Source organism: Lissotriton helveticus, chromosome 2_1, assembly GCF_964261635.1.
Source record: "Lissotriton helveticus chromosome 2_1, aLisHel1.1, whole genome shotgun sequence".
NCBI lineage: Eukaryota > Metazoa > Chordata > Amphibia > Caudata > Salamandridae > Lissotriton > Lissotriton helveticus.
The window spans coordinates 1,003,406,318-1,003,421,572 of NC_136059.1; the positions used below are offsets into that span (position 1 = coordinate 1,003,406,318).

Below are 15,255 nucleotides of genomic sequence, written 5' to 3' on the forward strand. Positions count from 1 at the left end.
AGGCTTTCATCCTTCTGACGTCAATAGAATTAGTACAAGTGTATTGGGTAACAATAAATATGTGTTTTTCAGCGCCTTGATACCCTTGGGTGATATAAGTGCGCTTACACGTTATGTTATGTGCAGTAGTGCCTGAAGAAACATTGCTGCTAAGGGCCACATGCGCATTGTGAGACCAGGCTCCTGTTTCCCTACAGTAGAGAGAAAACAAATGTTTTAGTAAAATGTCGCCCGCAATAAAAAAATCTCCACCACGTGATTGATAGCCTAAGATAGATACCTCTCAAATGCATCAGTGAATCCAAGTTGCGTCGCTCAGTAGCGACACCAATATGATGTCAGGGCCTCCATGATAAGGGCCGCAGTACAAAGTCCTGGACTGGTGCCACAGCGTACCGGAAAGTCAGAGAGTGACTCTGACTTTCTGCTCTGGAACAAATCTTACGTTGACACTTCCGTTGCACACTATACTAGCCCTGACAAAGTTCATTTCATGAACGAAACGCGTTGGCTGATGTTTGTATCTATGCACTTGGATATACCTAAATAAAGATCTTTTTCACGAAAAAAAATGATCAAGCTTTATTTCTTACTTCTTAGCACCCTGGGAGTACACCGCTCCATGGTTTTCACTGTCTATTTCGTTATCTCAACCACTTGTCCTCTCTCTACATACATTTTTACCTCATTCTTTCTCCCTGTACACCGGGTCAATCTCAGTATTTTATCTGTTTTTGTATGACCCAGTTTCTGAAAGCTTAAGTACAATTTAATATTGTGTGGCATCAATAGCAGACAATGTGTAACTATTACGAACAAGGGCCCCCAAAATGTATCATGGCCTAAAAAATCCCATAAATTACACTGTCTAGTGAACCGTGTGTGGGGGTATATAGAAGAAGGAGCTATGCTGCAGTTGTTATGTCGCAAATTTCTGGTGCCCCAGCCTCAAGTATTGGCTCTCCTTGACCCTGTGAGCGATGTTGGACAACTGTGCGCTTTATGATGCAACCTATTTGGGTGGAGAACCCCTAAGTCACTATGGAATGATTTTTCTGTAACTATGAAATTAAGTGTATAAATTTGAGCAGGAATTATCAATTTATTCGTTCTAGTGATCTCATACCCAATTTTTAATTGGAATCATTTTCCTAATTGTGTTGTCCCTTATGTTGTAACATGATTATTTGATGTGTTAAGAATGTTTTTATAATTTCTTTTTGTTTTTAACATTTACCAAAATAAAATGTACATGCTTTGTATGACTGCTTCATGTTGATCATTATCTGCTCCTAGTTTATGTTATTGTGTATATTTGGTACATACTTAGTGGTAAACTGTGGTTTACTTAAAAGTTCACCCAAAGGGGAATCTTTATTGACATTTTTTCAACTGTGCGCTTTACACAAACCATGGGCTACATGTACGAAAGTTAGGAATATAGATTTCCTATTTGTGATTTTTTTGCGATTCGCAGTTAGGATATCGATATTCCTAATGTATGAAACTATTTTGAGTTTCATTAGCGATTCCTAGTGGGTGGCAAATCGACCTACCTCATGAATTCTACTGAGCAATGTTGCAATTTGCGACCCATTAGGAATTGCAGCCACCACAGGGATGGTGTCCTGTTGGGTTCAGTAGACCACCATGTCTGTGATTGCTTTTAAATAAAGACAGGCATTGGCATAGCCAATAGGTCTCGCCTTTGTGACCTTATAAGTATTTAGTTATGCAGCACAATATCCCTGGTGCAACAACATCACTTTTGCATGGCTAAACACTTATACGGTCCAAAAGGTGAGACCTATTGGCTACGCCAATGCTTGTTTATAGATTGGGACTATTATAGTGCTTCTACAGGAAGCTGGGTGTCCCACCTTACATAGAGTGTTAAAGATGTTAGTCAACAGTTAGGCCCAAAGATCCTGATAATCTTGGAAGAAATCCAAAGGGACCCCATTTGGGCCTAGGGTCTTGGCAGCACTACACTGAGCCAGATCACATCTTGCTTTGGCCAAATTAAATACCGCATGCTCCATGAATGCTAACCCCATTATGTCTGAGATGGCTGAAAGTTCCCAAACATCTGCTAAAAATGAGCCACCCAGGCATCCTACCTAACGTGGGTGTCCAGCATTGGCGCAAAATCGTCTTTAAGGAAGGGAGCGTTTATCACTTTCCAAAATTCCCTGCTATTCTTGGTAATTGAGGATTGAGCCAAGTTTTCCCAAGCATTCTCCCTCAGTCTCTTTACCCAGACTTCTCAAGCTATCCCATACAGTTTGCACAGCTCCTTAACCTGGCCAAGATCTCTGGGTGATGCTCTGAGGGCGCTATGGAGGTCTCTTAGAGACTTTGAACAAGTATCGTCACACCAGCAGATTGGGGGGGCCTCTTAGCAGATATGGATCAAGTCAGATTAGATTTAATTTCGCCCACTATCTCACCAAACAATGATGATGAACAATCAGGATGTCAATCAGGGTCCAAACACCTCAATACCACATGTAACTTATTAGACAGAAACCACTTTCTCCTTATTAATTTGGTCCCATTTTAGCTGAAAAACATTTTTCTAGCAAGTATTGGTTTTGGGATCTTTGCTGTTACCTGTGCATTACCACCCTCCCATATCAAATATAGAAATAAAGTTGCATGATCACTCTATGCAATTTTTTTTTCAGTCAGCTTGGGTACATTTCCCACGCAGGGTTTCAGAGAACAAAGTCTATAATGGACTCATACTCATTTCGTTTCGTGCAAATGTCTTTGCAAAGTGTCTTATAGTTGGGTCAATCCTGTTAATTATTGCAACCTTTTTAATGGATAACATTCTGTTTAAGCAATTACTATAATTGTGATGCATACAATGGGGTTGCATCGCTCTCAATGTCCACTAAACCAAAAACAGTATCCATCGAGTACTTGCAGGAGTGGATGTTCAAATCTCCTACCCACAAGATATTAGTATATTTTTTGGACAGTACTCCACCAAAATCTATATATATAAAAAGGAATGTCTGTCTGTCTGTCTGTCTGTCTGTTTGTCCTTTATGCATTACTACACCATTCATCCGATCGCCATGAAATTTTGGGAAGTTGTTAAATACACTCCCGCGAAGGTTTCTGGCATATGCATTACTACACCATTCATCCGATCGGCATGAAACTTTGGGAAGTTGTTGAGTACACTCCCGCAAAGGTTTCTGGCATATGCATTGCTACACCATTCATCCGATCGCCATCAAACTTTGGGAAGTTGTTAAGTACACTCCCGCAAAGGTTTCTGGCATTTTTTTTTTAAATATCGCCCCCCCCCCAGGGCCCACATAATCTTTGGAATACTGATGTATGCACCAGACAGAAAAACAACAAATCGTGTATCCACAAGCACTCTACTAAATAAATAGAATAAAAACACCATTCATCTGATCGCCATGAAACTTTGGGAAGTTGTTGAGGACACTCCCGCGAAGGTTTCTGCCATACATTTTTTTTAAATATCGGCCCTCCAGGGCCCTCATAATCTTTTTAATACTGATGTACGCACCAGACGGAAAAACAAAAAATTGTGAATCCACAAGCACTCGAATAAATAAATGGAATTAAAATGACACTTTGAAATGTTTTCCATATTAAAATGAATAAGTTTCAATAAAAATGACACAATGTAAATTGAATGTTATCATGACGAGTTTGCTTGAATTTCCTTTCTTCAGAGATTGCAGCAATGCACGACGGGTAAGCTAGTGATTATTATAAAAATCTATCAACATCACATCCCAATCTCCTTGGCGTTCATATAACAAAATATGGAAATGGGGACAGAGGATGTTAAACTTTTTAATCGTAATAGACAACGTATTTTATATTAAGGTCCCTAAACCTCCTCTCGAACTACCTGACCGGGAAGGTACTGCTGGCGTTTGGGATGAACGATACCCGTCAAAGATATTGGGTCAACTGCCCAGGTCTCCTGGAAACATTATTGTGCAGAATCAGGACATATTGTCTTCCACTCTGCATTACCCAGCTACTACCCAAGACCCGCTACATTCCAGGTTGCTAGTTACAGGTAAGTATTGCTCGCCCTGAAAACATCACCCTTTTCTGTTTTGTTGTTACGTAAGATTTGGCCACTTCACAGTTTAATTCAGCAGAGATCAGTCAATCACAAGACTCCAGGTCCGCCAGAGGGCTGAAACGATTTTTGACCCTTATGACAGATCTGATAAGGCCTGCATTGCCTGAGGCATTGACGTGTGTTAATCAATTGAGAAAAAAATCTGAAATGCGCGTGTTTGTTTAAAGAGGATAAACAAAATAAAAAATAATTAAATTTTAACAGGTCAATCAACATTAAAATAATGTTACAATGTTTGCATCGGCTCGAGTGAGAAAATGATAAATTGTTTATACTTAACCCTGGATAAAATGAAACTTTTTTTTCGGAGATTCCCTTTAGAGGAAATTGCCCATATAATTGCAGGGGTAGGTTGATAAAGCACAAGACAGAGTGCACTTCTAAAAGAGGTATCAATTTAAAATCACGTCAGCATGTATGAATGTCATCACTGTTCTTAGAACAGGACTGTGAAGACCTGCCAGTATGAATCAGCTCTGTTGGTCTGAACATTTCTCTCCTACATAAAGGGACATAAATAGGCTTATGTATATGCACTGAACATTGTGCTGTTTCCCTCTTAACTTTGTGCCCTTTTTGTTGCACATGACAATTAGAGGCACTCACATTTTACTGAACAGAGATAGTTTGTTGCGTTTTCATACTTGACATTTATTTTCTCGGAAACAGGTTTAAAATCTGCTGGTATAATTATCATCCTCAAATTGACCAATTTTAGAGAAAAAAGTCTCAATTGAAGCCGGCATCCAGTGGTATCCCCATGTAATAGGGACATATTCTTATCTGGAATAGTGAAATCTTCAAATAGTGCAATGGAAAAAATAAAGGATCTCGGAAACCATTTTCAATCAATCGAAATACTCTTTATTTCGGTTTTTGTGATACCATAAAAGAAATACAACATTTAAGAAAAGTAGCATAAACATTTAGTTCATCAAGCATTGAAACCATACTTTAAAACTGTCATATACAAATAATCACATAATTATGAATTAATAAAATTCCTCGCAGATCATGATGTAGAACTCCAAATGCCCTCTGGTTGGGGTTATATAATAGGCATGTTATGATCTGTGAAATACTTTATTTGAATACAAAATTCGAGCAAATACAAGCAAGCTGATTAATTTTTATACAGATGAATAACAACTTCTTAAATACCATGAAATCATTACCAAAATCACGATGCCGCGAAGACCAAAGGGAGTGCAAGGATTAGTTTGAAGAATCCTTAAACGCCTCCTCTTGATTCCTCATACCAAAACTCCTGCAAACAGGAACTAGCCATTTCGATGTAGGTCTGCTGTACGTGGGGCAAGAAAAAACACAATTGAGGCACTATTTATTTAGGATGTCTGCAGCTAGGGCAGATTTGGCCATTAAGATTAGCATCTCCTGCCCAGCCAGATGTAAATACACGGAGAGCAAATGTGCACTTGCAGTTTTTTGGGCCAACCTTGGTTCAATATCATCCAGAAAAGTTTATGTTAAATAAAAATCTTTCTGCTGTACAAAAGAGCTAGTTAAAGTACCACGTGCATGGGAATTTAAGAGATTCAACAGCTTATAAAACCAATACCTATTTTTTAGGTCTTTTGCGCTAATGCCAGGACAAAAGCGCCCAGGGTCACGCCACAATTCGGCTAGTCCCATCCCCTCGAAACAGTTATTTATATGCTTAACCCAAGAGAAAAAAACAGCTTGGATAGCTAAGTATATCCTCTAATCATCCTCTGCAGTATCAGGACAGCTCGGGAGTAGCTTAGAGCCTTCTCCAAAACACTAGGGGTTGTATTTCTATTTGGTTTGAAATATAGCTCATCCCTGTATCCAATAACAAAGGGGTGCTTGCAGGGAGGCTAATTCGTGACCTTAAAAAAGATTTTCCTCTAGTTCCAAATCTTTGGTCTTTTTAAAGCCCCAAATCTCTGCCCTGTAGAGGGCTGCATCCAGGGCTTGACTAGAGTGCATCTGAAGTGCTGCAGAAACAAGTTTACTGAACGACCCCTGATGTAACTTCAATAGGCCCTCTATATGTGGCATAGTTTGAGTTTGCGTTTGGTAACATGGTGACCCCATACCATATTCTTGTCTAGAGTGATTCTCAAATAATCAAATAAGTGCACCCTTTCAAGTGGAATACCATCCAATGTAGGGTTAGGGTGCGTGGAATGACTAGGGCTGAGCACAATAAATGCGGTTTAATTGATATTTATTTCTAGCCCTCTGTGTGAGCTAAACGGGTGCACAAAGAGACCAAAGAGGTATGTGTGCTTGAACAACTTAATCTCGATTTTGTTTTAAACCTCAGTACAAAGGTACACATTCACTCTAGCAGTATCAGGATTAAAGCACTTTGTATATTATACAGATCCATTCGTTGGCATTTCTTGCTTTTATCTGGAAGAAACTCTAATATTATTTTACTTTGTCAAACCTAAGATCTTCCTCTCCAACTTTACTAATCATCCTTGATTTAATAGATCGCATCTGGCTGTCGTTTTGGTATCGTGGCCCCACCTCCTACATCACTTTGTCTATTTCTTTGCTCTTACTTTTTTCACCATGCTCCGAAATCTCATTTTTTCACCAAAAAATTATCTTAATCTGTTAAACTGTTTATCTGTCTAATCCAAGCTCCAATAAACCATTTTTAAAGAGTGCTTAAGCAAAGTTAAATCGTGCCATTTATCATCCTGAGAGATTCCTTTACTGAATCCAATTCAGGATGGTAATGATACAAAAGTGAAAGTAGATAGATAGCAAGTCTTTACATCTGAATAGACTAGAGGACTAGAGAAAGCCAGTTGTATATCTGGTGTGTACGAGGCAGCCAATCATCCATCTGAAGTAACTCACGATTATCATTGAGATGTGCATTATTTCAGTAGGGTTAGTCGTGGTGGAATTTAGCCTCGAATGGATAAATCTGGGGGATAGGAACCTTAAATTTACAGCACAATACAGTAACAGTAAAGTTAATTTCTTGGACATCAGCATCAACCACGAGGAAGGGCAACTGGCAGTGGAACTGTTTAAATAATAAACTGATCGCAATACCTTATTGCATTACAATAGCTACCACCCGAGAAGCCAGAAAGATAGTATACCCTTCAGTGAGTTTCTTCGACTTGGAAGAAAGTGCACATCTATAGGAGACTTTAATAAGCATGCGGAAGAGACAAGGATTAAATTCAGAGAAAGAGGGTATCCCAAGAAACGAATCAACCATTCCCTAAAAAGAGCCAGGTTTTATGATAGAGAAAGTCTTCTCAAGAGCAATAAGAAAAAAAAACCTTGGAAAAAATAGTAATGGTTAGTCAGTTCTCAAACATAAGCAAAGAAGTTAAGAACACAATCAAACATAACTGGAAAGTTCTTAATGATGGAGCAGAAATTAATCTGCCCAAACCCATTTTTGCTTATAGAAAGAACAAAAACTTGTGCAATACTTTAGTTCACACATACAGAGAGGATAGGGTGGAGACCCAACAAATGATTACTGGCGGTTAAGCCAGGGGTAACTACAAATGTGGAAACTGTAGTATATGCAATCTGTGCCTGGTTACAGAAGATATAACTATAAACTCGTCAAAATACGAAATCAAAACACTAAATAACTGTAGGAGTAAACACATTGTATATCTTATTCTGTGTCCAAGTGGACAGGGATATATAGGAAGGGCTGGAAGGGAGCTGAGACTTAGAATATGTAGCGTAGGTCAGCAATCAATACGAACAAAGAAAATGCACCACTTGTGAGTCACTGGAAAGAGAAGGGTCATAATTCCAATGATATAAGGTGGGTAGTTCTTGAAAAGATTATAGAACAAAGCAGAATGGGGAACTGCACACAACGTAGAAAACAGCAGGAACAATGGTTCATGATCAAGTTTAACACTATCAAGAATGGTTTAAACAGCAGGGAAGATTGGGAAACCATCATTCAGACTTAGTGGGTAAATTATGCATAGAGCCATTATATTTAAAGGAAGATGAGACAAGCAGTAATAAGCGGGGAAAGGGAAATTAAATTTGATAGAGGATTTGTCTGTTGTGGAAAGATTTAATATTCAGGTAATGAAGGGGTATAATACACTCTCAAGTGTAGGTTGGAGACTACATAGATTCTATTAAAACACAGGGGCTGTAGCGCGATTAAAATATATATGGCACATATAGGATCCACTCTTTAAGATGGCCGCCTAGTATATACTGCTACAGGGTTTTACAAAAGAGTAAGGGTGAGATACATATAAGCCCGTTTTAAGATGGCCGCTAGACATGCGCGGTTAAATCAATATTTTATCGCGAGTATAGTTCCTTCGCCGACGCCGCCAGCAGCGCCCCAGCCGCCGCTGGGCCGCCCGCTCTGCCGGTCCCGTTCCACCGATTGAGCGCCGAAGGTGCGCCAAAGGTAAGCCCGTCTGCGCCTGGACCGCGCCCAGCGCCAGGACCCCTGGCCCTCGCAGACCCCAGCCCACCCGCCGGACGTACGACACCGCCACCCTCAACGCACTCAACGCCGGACGAACCCCTGGATGCTACCGAGCCACCCCGAGACGCACCCACGGACCCTTCATCTGCCAGTCCTGCAAGTTCTCCTGCATCCTGACCTGCACTGCACCAGCGTCTGCCAAGCAGAACACCAGCAGCAACCACCTGAAGTGGTTGCTGCACGCCGTCGAGCTCTGGAACCTGCTCGACACCACAGACCCAGACGACGCCTTCCTCACGGAAACCTGGATGAACGCCTCCTCAGCGCCCGACATCGCCATCGCCATCCCGGACGGCTACAAGATCATCCGGAGGGACCGCGTCAACCAGACAGGAGGAGGCATCGCCATCATCCACAGGAACACCATCCGCATCACGACCAACACCGACGACACCATCGCACCCGCCGAACACCTGCACTTCCAGATCCACGTCAACCCCAAGACCACCCTCAGAGGCACCCTCATCTACAGACCCCCGGGACCACGCACACAGTTCAGCGAGGACATCGCCGACTTCATCAGCCCGCTCGCCCTCCCCTCAGCCGACTACATCCTCCTCGGGGACCTCAACTTCCACCTGGAGAACAACAACGACCGCAACACCACCACCCTGCTGGACAACCTCGCAAACCTGGGACTCAAGCAGCTGGTGACCACCCCCACCCACTACGCCGGACACACACTCGACCCGATCTTCTCTTCCAGCAAGGACATCGCCTTCAGCCATGCCACGGGACTCCAATGGACGGACCACAGCTGCGTCCACTTCAGCTTCAGAAGGACCACGCTCCACCATCACCAGCAACAGGCTCCCCGCAGAAGCTGGAACAAGATCACTGCAGACCAGCTCACTACGTCCTTGAGCAAGAACCCTCCCACCAGCACAACGAACCCCAGTCAAGCAGCCACCAACCTCACGAAATGGATCAGCGACTGCGCAGACGAACTCGCCCCGCTGAAGACCCCGCCGAGCAGACCCGGCAGCAAGAAAGCCCCATGGTTTAACGACGAACTCAAGAGCTCCAAGAAGAACTGCAGAGCACTCGAGAAAACCTGGCGCACAGACCCAACACCGGACAACATGACTGCCCTCAAGCTCGCCACCCGAAAACACCACCAGCTGATCCGCGCCACCAAGAAAACCGCATTCAAGGACCGGCTGGACAACAACGCACACAACAGCAAGGAACTCTTCAACATCGTGAAAGAGCTCTCCAACCCCAACGCCGGAAACAACGACAGCACCCCTTCGCAAGACCTCTGCAACTCCCTCGCCTCCTACTTCCACAACAAGATCGCAGACATACACAACAGCTTCAGCACTCAACCGACGCACGCCACGACCGAACCACCGCCCCCCACCACCCCCCTCCGCGCCTGGACCCCGATCAGCACCGAAGACACCATCCGCACGATGAACTCCATCCACTCCGGATCTCCGACAGACCCCTGCCCTCACCACGTCTTCAACAAGGCTGACGCTGTCATCGCACCCCACCTGCGGGACATCATCAACACCTCCTTCGACACCGCTACCTTCCCGGAGAGCTGGAAGCACGCCGAACTCAGCGCTCTACTCAAGAAACCATCAGTAGACCCTACCGACCTCAAGAATTACCGCCCCATCTCGCTGCTCCCGTTTCCGGTCAAAGTCATCGAGAAGACCGTCAACAAGCAACTGGCCGCCTTCCTCGAGACGAACGGCTCCCTCGACCTCTCGCAGTCTGGCTTCCGGGCCAACCACAGCACCGAGACCGCCCTGATCGCAGCCACAGACGACATCCGAGCCCTGCTCGACAACGGAGAAACAGCGGCCCTCATCCTCCTGGACCTCTCCGCGGCCTTCGACACTGTCTGCCACCGCACCCTAGTACAGCGCCTCAGCAACGTCGGAATCCAGGAGAAGGCACTGGAGTGGATCATCTCCTTCCTCGCCGGAAGAACACAGAGAGTCCGCCTCCCCCCGTTCAGATCCGAGGCCACCGAAGTCATCTGCGGCGTTCCTCAAGGCTCCTCGCTCAGCCCAACTCTCTTCAACGTCTACATGAGCCCCCTCGCAGCCATCGCACGCCAGCACAACCTGAACATCATCTCCTACGCCGATGACACCCAGCTGATCCTCTCCCTCACTAACGACCCCGCCACCGCCAGAGCCAACCTGCACGAAGGGATGACAGAAGTAGCCAAATGGATGTCGAACAGCCGCCTGAAACTGAACTCAGACAAGATGGAAGTCCTCATCCTGGGATCCTCACCCTCCACCTGGGACGACTCCTGGTGGCCCCCCGCCCTGGCCAGCGCACCCAAACCAACTGACCACGCACGCAACCTGGGCTTCATCCTGGACTCCTCCCTCTCCATGACCAGACAAGTCAACGCCGTCTCCTCATCGTGCTTCCACATCCTGCGAATGCTACGCAAGATCTTCCGATGGATCCCCACCGAGACCAGGAAGACGGTCACCCAGGCCCTCGTCACCAGCCGTCTGGACTACGGAAACTCCCTCTACCTCGGAACCACCGCCAAACTCCAGAAGAGACTCCAGCGGATCCAGAACACCTCAGCACGACTCATCCTGGACATCCCCCGCCGCAGCCACATCTCCGGACACCTGAGAGACCTGCACTGGCTCCCGGTCAACAAGAGAATCACCTTCCGGCTCCTCACCCACGCACACAAAGCCCTACACAACCAAGGACCAGGATACCTCAACAGCCGCCTCAACTTCTACGCTCCCACGCGCCAGCTTCGATCGACCAGCCACGCCCTCGCCGCCGTCCCCCGCATCCGAAGAGCCACCACAGGAGGAAGGTCCTTCTCCTACCTGGCCGCCAAGACTTGGAACTCCCTTCCGACCCACCTCCACCTGACCCAGGACCACCTCGCCTTCAGGAAGCAGCTCAAGACCTGGCTATTCGAGCAGTAGTGGACCCCCCCCCCCCAGCGCCTTGAGACCCTCCGGGTGAGTAGTGCGCTATACAAATGCTCTGATTGATTGATTGATTGTATAAGAACCAAGAGACGAATCGCTTTCTAACATTGATCTGGGAGCTAGTAGAGGGGAGCCACGGGAGGCGGTATACTTGTGGAATATCGAAGTTATGGTCAGATGGGTTGACTCCAATCTATCTATAAGAAATGGTATCTAGTGGTTTGCTATAATAAATAAAACCCCAGATCACAGGGAGAGGGGAGTGAGGCATTGATACTTTTCGGTTCTCCAAGCAATAGAAATTCAAGCCGGAGAACGAACCTTGAAACCCATAAAATTCTCGGGATAGTTGAAGGGAGCCGGGGGGGGGGGAGCCAGATCTCTGCCCAGCCCATATATCGAGTAGAGGGAGAAAGGGGTCACAGATATGTAACATGTAATATCATAGAGCAGGCTTCCAGCTGTGAACTAAGTGACCCCATAGACTTCCTAAAAACTTCAGACAACCGCGCAGAGAGAGCGAGATATAACTTGGATAGACGCATCAAGAGTCTACAGTGGTGTGGAAACAATGCGGGTAGAATAACGACTCCCGCTGCGTACTCTGCAGGCACAAATATAACCCTATCTATACTAAAGGTAAGCCAAAAAGAACCATCAAACTTAAACTAAATAGTTTAGCGAATAACTCAAATTATGAAGTGGACAGACAGAAAGGCGACTTATCGGGTGCTATGCTTTTCTATCTCTGCAGCAGACACAAGTGTTTTTAATACATATGATCAACCAGGGACACCTTAATAAAAGGCTACAGTTCACCTATCAGGAAAAGAAATGAACAAACAAGACCAATATAAAGAATTGTAAGGTAAATAAAAAAGAAAAAATTATGGGTATAGAAAGTAGCGAGTAAAGAAAACCTTTACATTCATCTCCTTTCCCCATAAATAGATCCAATAAATATAAGGATTAAGGATAGGACTACATCTAGCCCTAACCTGCAGCATGACTGATATTTTTTACTGTCAGTAAGTTGCTTAACAGTATGAATGGAGCATTAAGGAATGTTAGGTTGTATGGAATAACTGAGATGTGCCTAAGAAAAGCAGCAGGGAGAAGGATGGATACCTTTAAACCTCACTTTGAAATGTAATGCACTTTTTAAGAAAAAGAATGTTGTACACTGTATGTTATTAATAGGAGGTTAAGGCCATAGATCGAGAGAAGGAATGTTCTTTCACTAATGTCATTATGTATGGCTTTTTATTGGAGCTAATATATTTCTCTTTCTTGCATAGATATAAACTTTGTAATGAGGAGAAATATGACCCCGTATCAAATGTTGTCCTGAGGAAGGTGGCTCAGTTCACATTGTCTTTAGACCAACAAAACGTGTCGATGCCTTCGCACTTTAAGAATCCAAAAGAGTCAGGGACATTTAGATAAAAAAGACATCTTTTTATTAAAAGTTCCATATAGATTGTGTATGGCAATTGGATCAGATAAGTGTTTAAACAGATAATCATGACTGTTTTTTAACCGGGGTTTTATTAATTCTTTTTTATTGTTTGTTCTGTATTTTATTATTTTGTTTAATGATATTTCAATGTATAAATTGTGATAAATGTTTTTAATTATTGATTGTGTGCATACTTTCAGAATATATCCGAGATTTTAAATAATTCCGAAAAAAGTTAAACTCTTTTTAATAAAACAGTGTAAGCATTACATTTCAGTCTGGGATTGTATCTTGGGTTCGGATCCGCACGTTTAGTGCAGTGGTGTTGATTAGCTGCATGGTGTGGCTTCTAAAGAGAATCTGTAGAAAGATTGTGTGAAAGTGTATAAGATTTTCCTCCAGGGATCTTCTAATTTGCTTAGTACACATACATCTCTGCCATGAAGGTTTTTTTAAAACTTAGGGCCTGGTTATGAGTTTGACAGTGTGGGAGCAGGCTGCCACCGCCCCGGTCCCACACCACCAAATCTCACAGCCAGATTACGAGTTACCTTGTGGTCGGCCCGCGGGCCTTTGGTGTTCCCACAGCGACGCCTATTAAAAAGGCACTGTAATGGGAGTGCCAAAACCCTTTCCTGCATGTCACAGACTGCAGGAAAGAGGGTGCATGCAGGCAGCGGGGCACACCATGAGCCCCGCTACATGCATCCCTGGCCCTGAGGTAACAGGGGGCCCTGTATGGCCCCATTTGTTTCATCACCTCCACAGTTTTCACCGCGGCCTCACTGCTATGAAATCTGTGGCTGTGAGGAAACACCAAATATGCTATATTCTGCAGCGGCAACGCCAAGCATATTGGAGCCTCTGACCATCGCGCCACTGCCAGGGATCAGGGATCCCTGACTGTTGCGGCGATCCTGTGGCGGTCCGACTGCCGGAGTTGTAATACGGCGGTTGGACCGCCGGTGTAACGGTCCCCAACCTCCACCGCACCTCCCCCATGAGTTTGCCGGTCCGATGAACTGCCAAACTTGTAGTTAGGCCTTAAAAGTGATACTTTGTTTCTTGTGAAAAACTGTAGGCAGAATCTTATCTTATATTTTCAGTTCATTGTTTATTAAATAAAACCAGAGTGTTGTAACCCTCAAACTTCTGTGCTCTGATATTAAAAGGTGGATTCAGGTCTGTAAACTAAGAAATTTAGAATGCTTGGACTTGAGCAAAATGTGTTCATCCTGGCCTAGCTCTAGCTGCAGATTGGCACAGTGAAGATATACCTGCAAAACAAACATTGCATTAACAGAAGCAACTTGCCCATTGTATGAGTGAAAGCTGAACTATGCATCATTGCACTGTGATCCAGTACCAAAAGGGTAGGATTGGAGTGCCATGAACCTCTGTGACACTGTATGCCCACAAAACTTCGTTACAGCAAAAAATATGGATAATATGTTCATCCACATTTTAATAAGATAGAGCAGGAAGCTGTGCATTTGCATCTGAAAGTTAATTTTTATGGCATGCTCTAGTTACCTTATGTGACCACCACCAGCACAAAAAAACGTAATCCCCAATTCGTGAACTATTCCTGAAACAATACAATATTTGATCTTTGTCTGCCTGTGTGGGACTATACCATGATCTTATTCTGGGGGCTGCACTGATGTATCAGCGGTCTGTATGATTTTTCCAGTCTTTATTGGATGCATTAACTCAAAATATCTCTGTGTTGCTGACAGCAAAGCCCTGAAAGATAATTACTGCCCTGTGTAAGAGCCGTCTTAACAGTATTATAGGCCCCCGGGTAAAGCAGTGCACTGGGCCCTGCCTGCACAACCACTGAGAGGAATAAAAATGTTTAACTGAAAATTAGTTTTAAATTCTAGTCTGCGTGGGGCCACTCTGCTCGTGGGCCGTGGGGCAACTGCCCAGCATGCCCATACGTTAGACAGCACTGCCCTGTGTTTCTGAGTCCTGCTTCTACAGAGCATCTACTAACTCAGGGGTATTTTCACAAGAACGTGTAATATCTACCTCAAGAGTAGCCTAACGCAACTTTCAGAATCGCAGCCCATCACAGGAAAATAACCGTGTGACAATGTGGAATTCACAACACGGCAGTAGCATGCAATAGTTTGCTGACACCGCAGACAATGTCCGCGAAACAATCACCTCGACAGAGATAAAAACACAAACCCTAACGCGACAAAACTTGCGA

General features: G+C 44.2%; 1 long non-coding RNA gene across 1 annotated transcript in view; it reads right to left on the reverse strand.

Moving 5' to 3' along the window:
- Positions 1-5,077: 5,077 nt before the first annotated feature.
- LOC144819572 (uncharacterized) overlaps positions 5,078-15,255 on the reverse strand; it is a 94,843-nt gene continuing 84,665 nt past the window's right edge. Inside the window, exon 6 of the long non-coding RNA XR_013607446.1 lies at positions 5,078-5,450. This is a non-coding gene — a long non-coding RNA (uncharacterized LOC144819572). The remainder of the gene's footprint in view (positions 5,451-15,255) is intronic.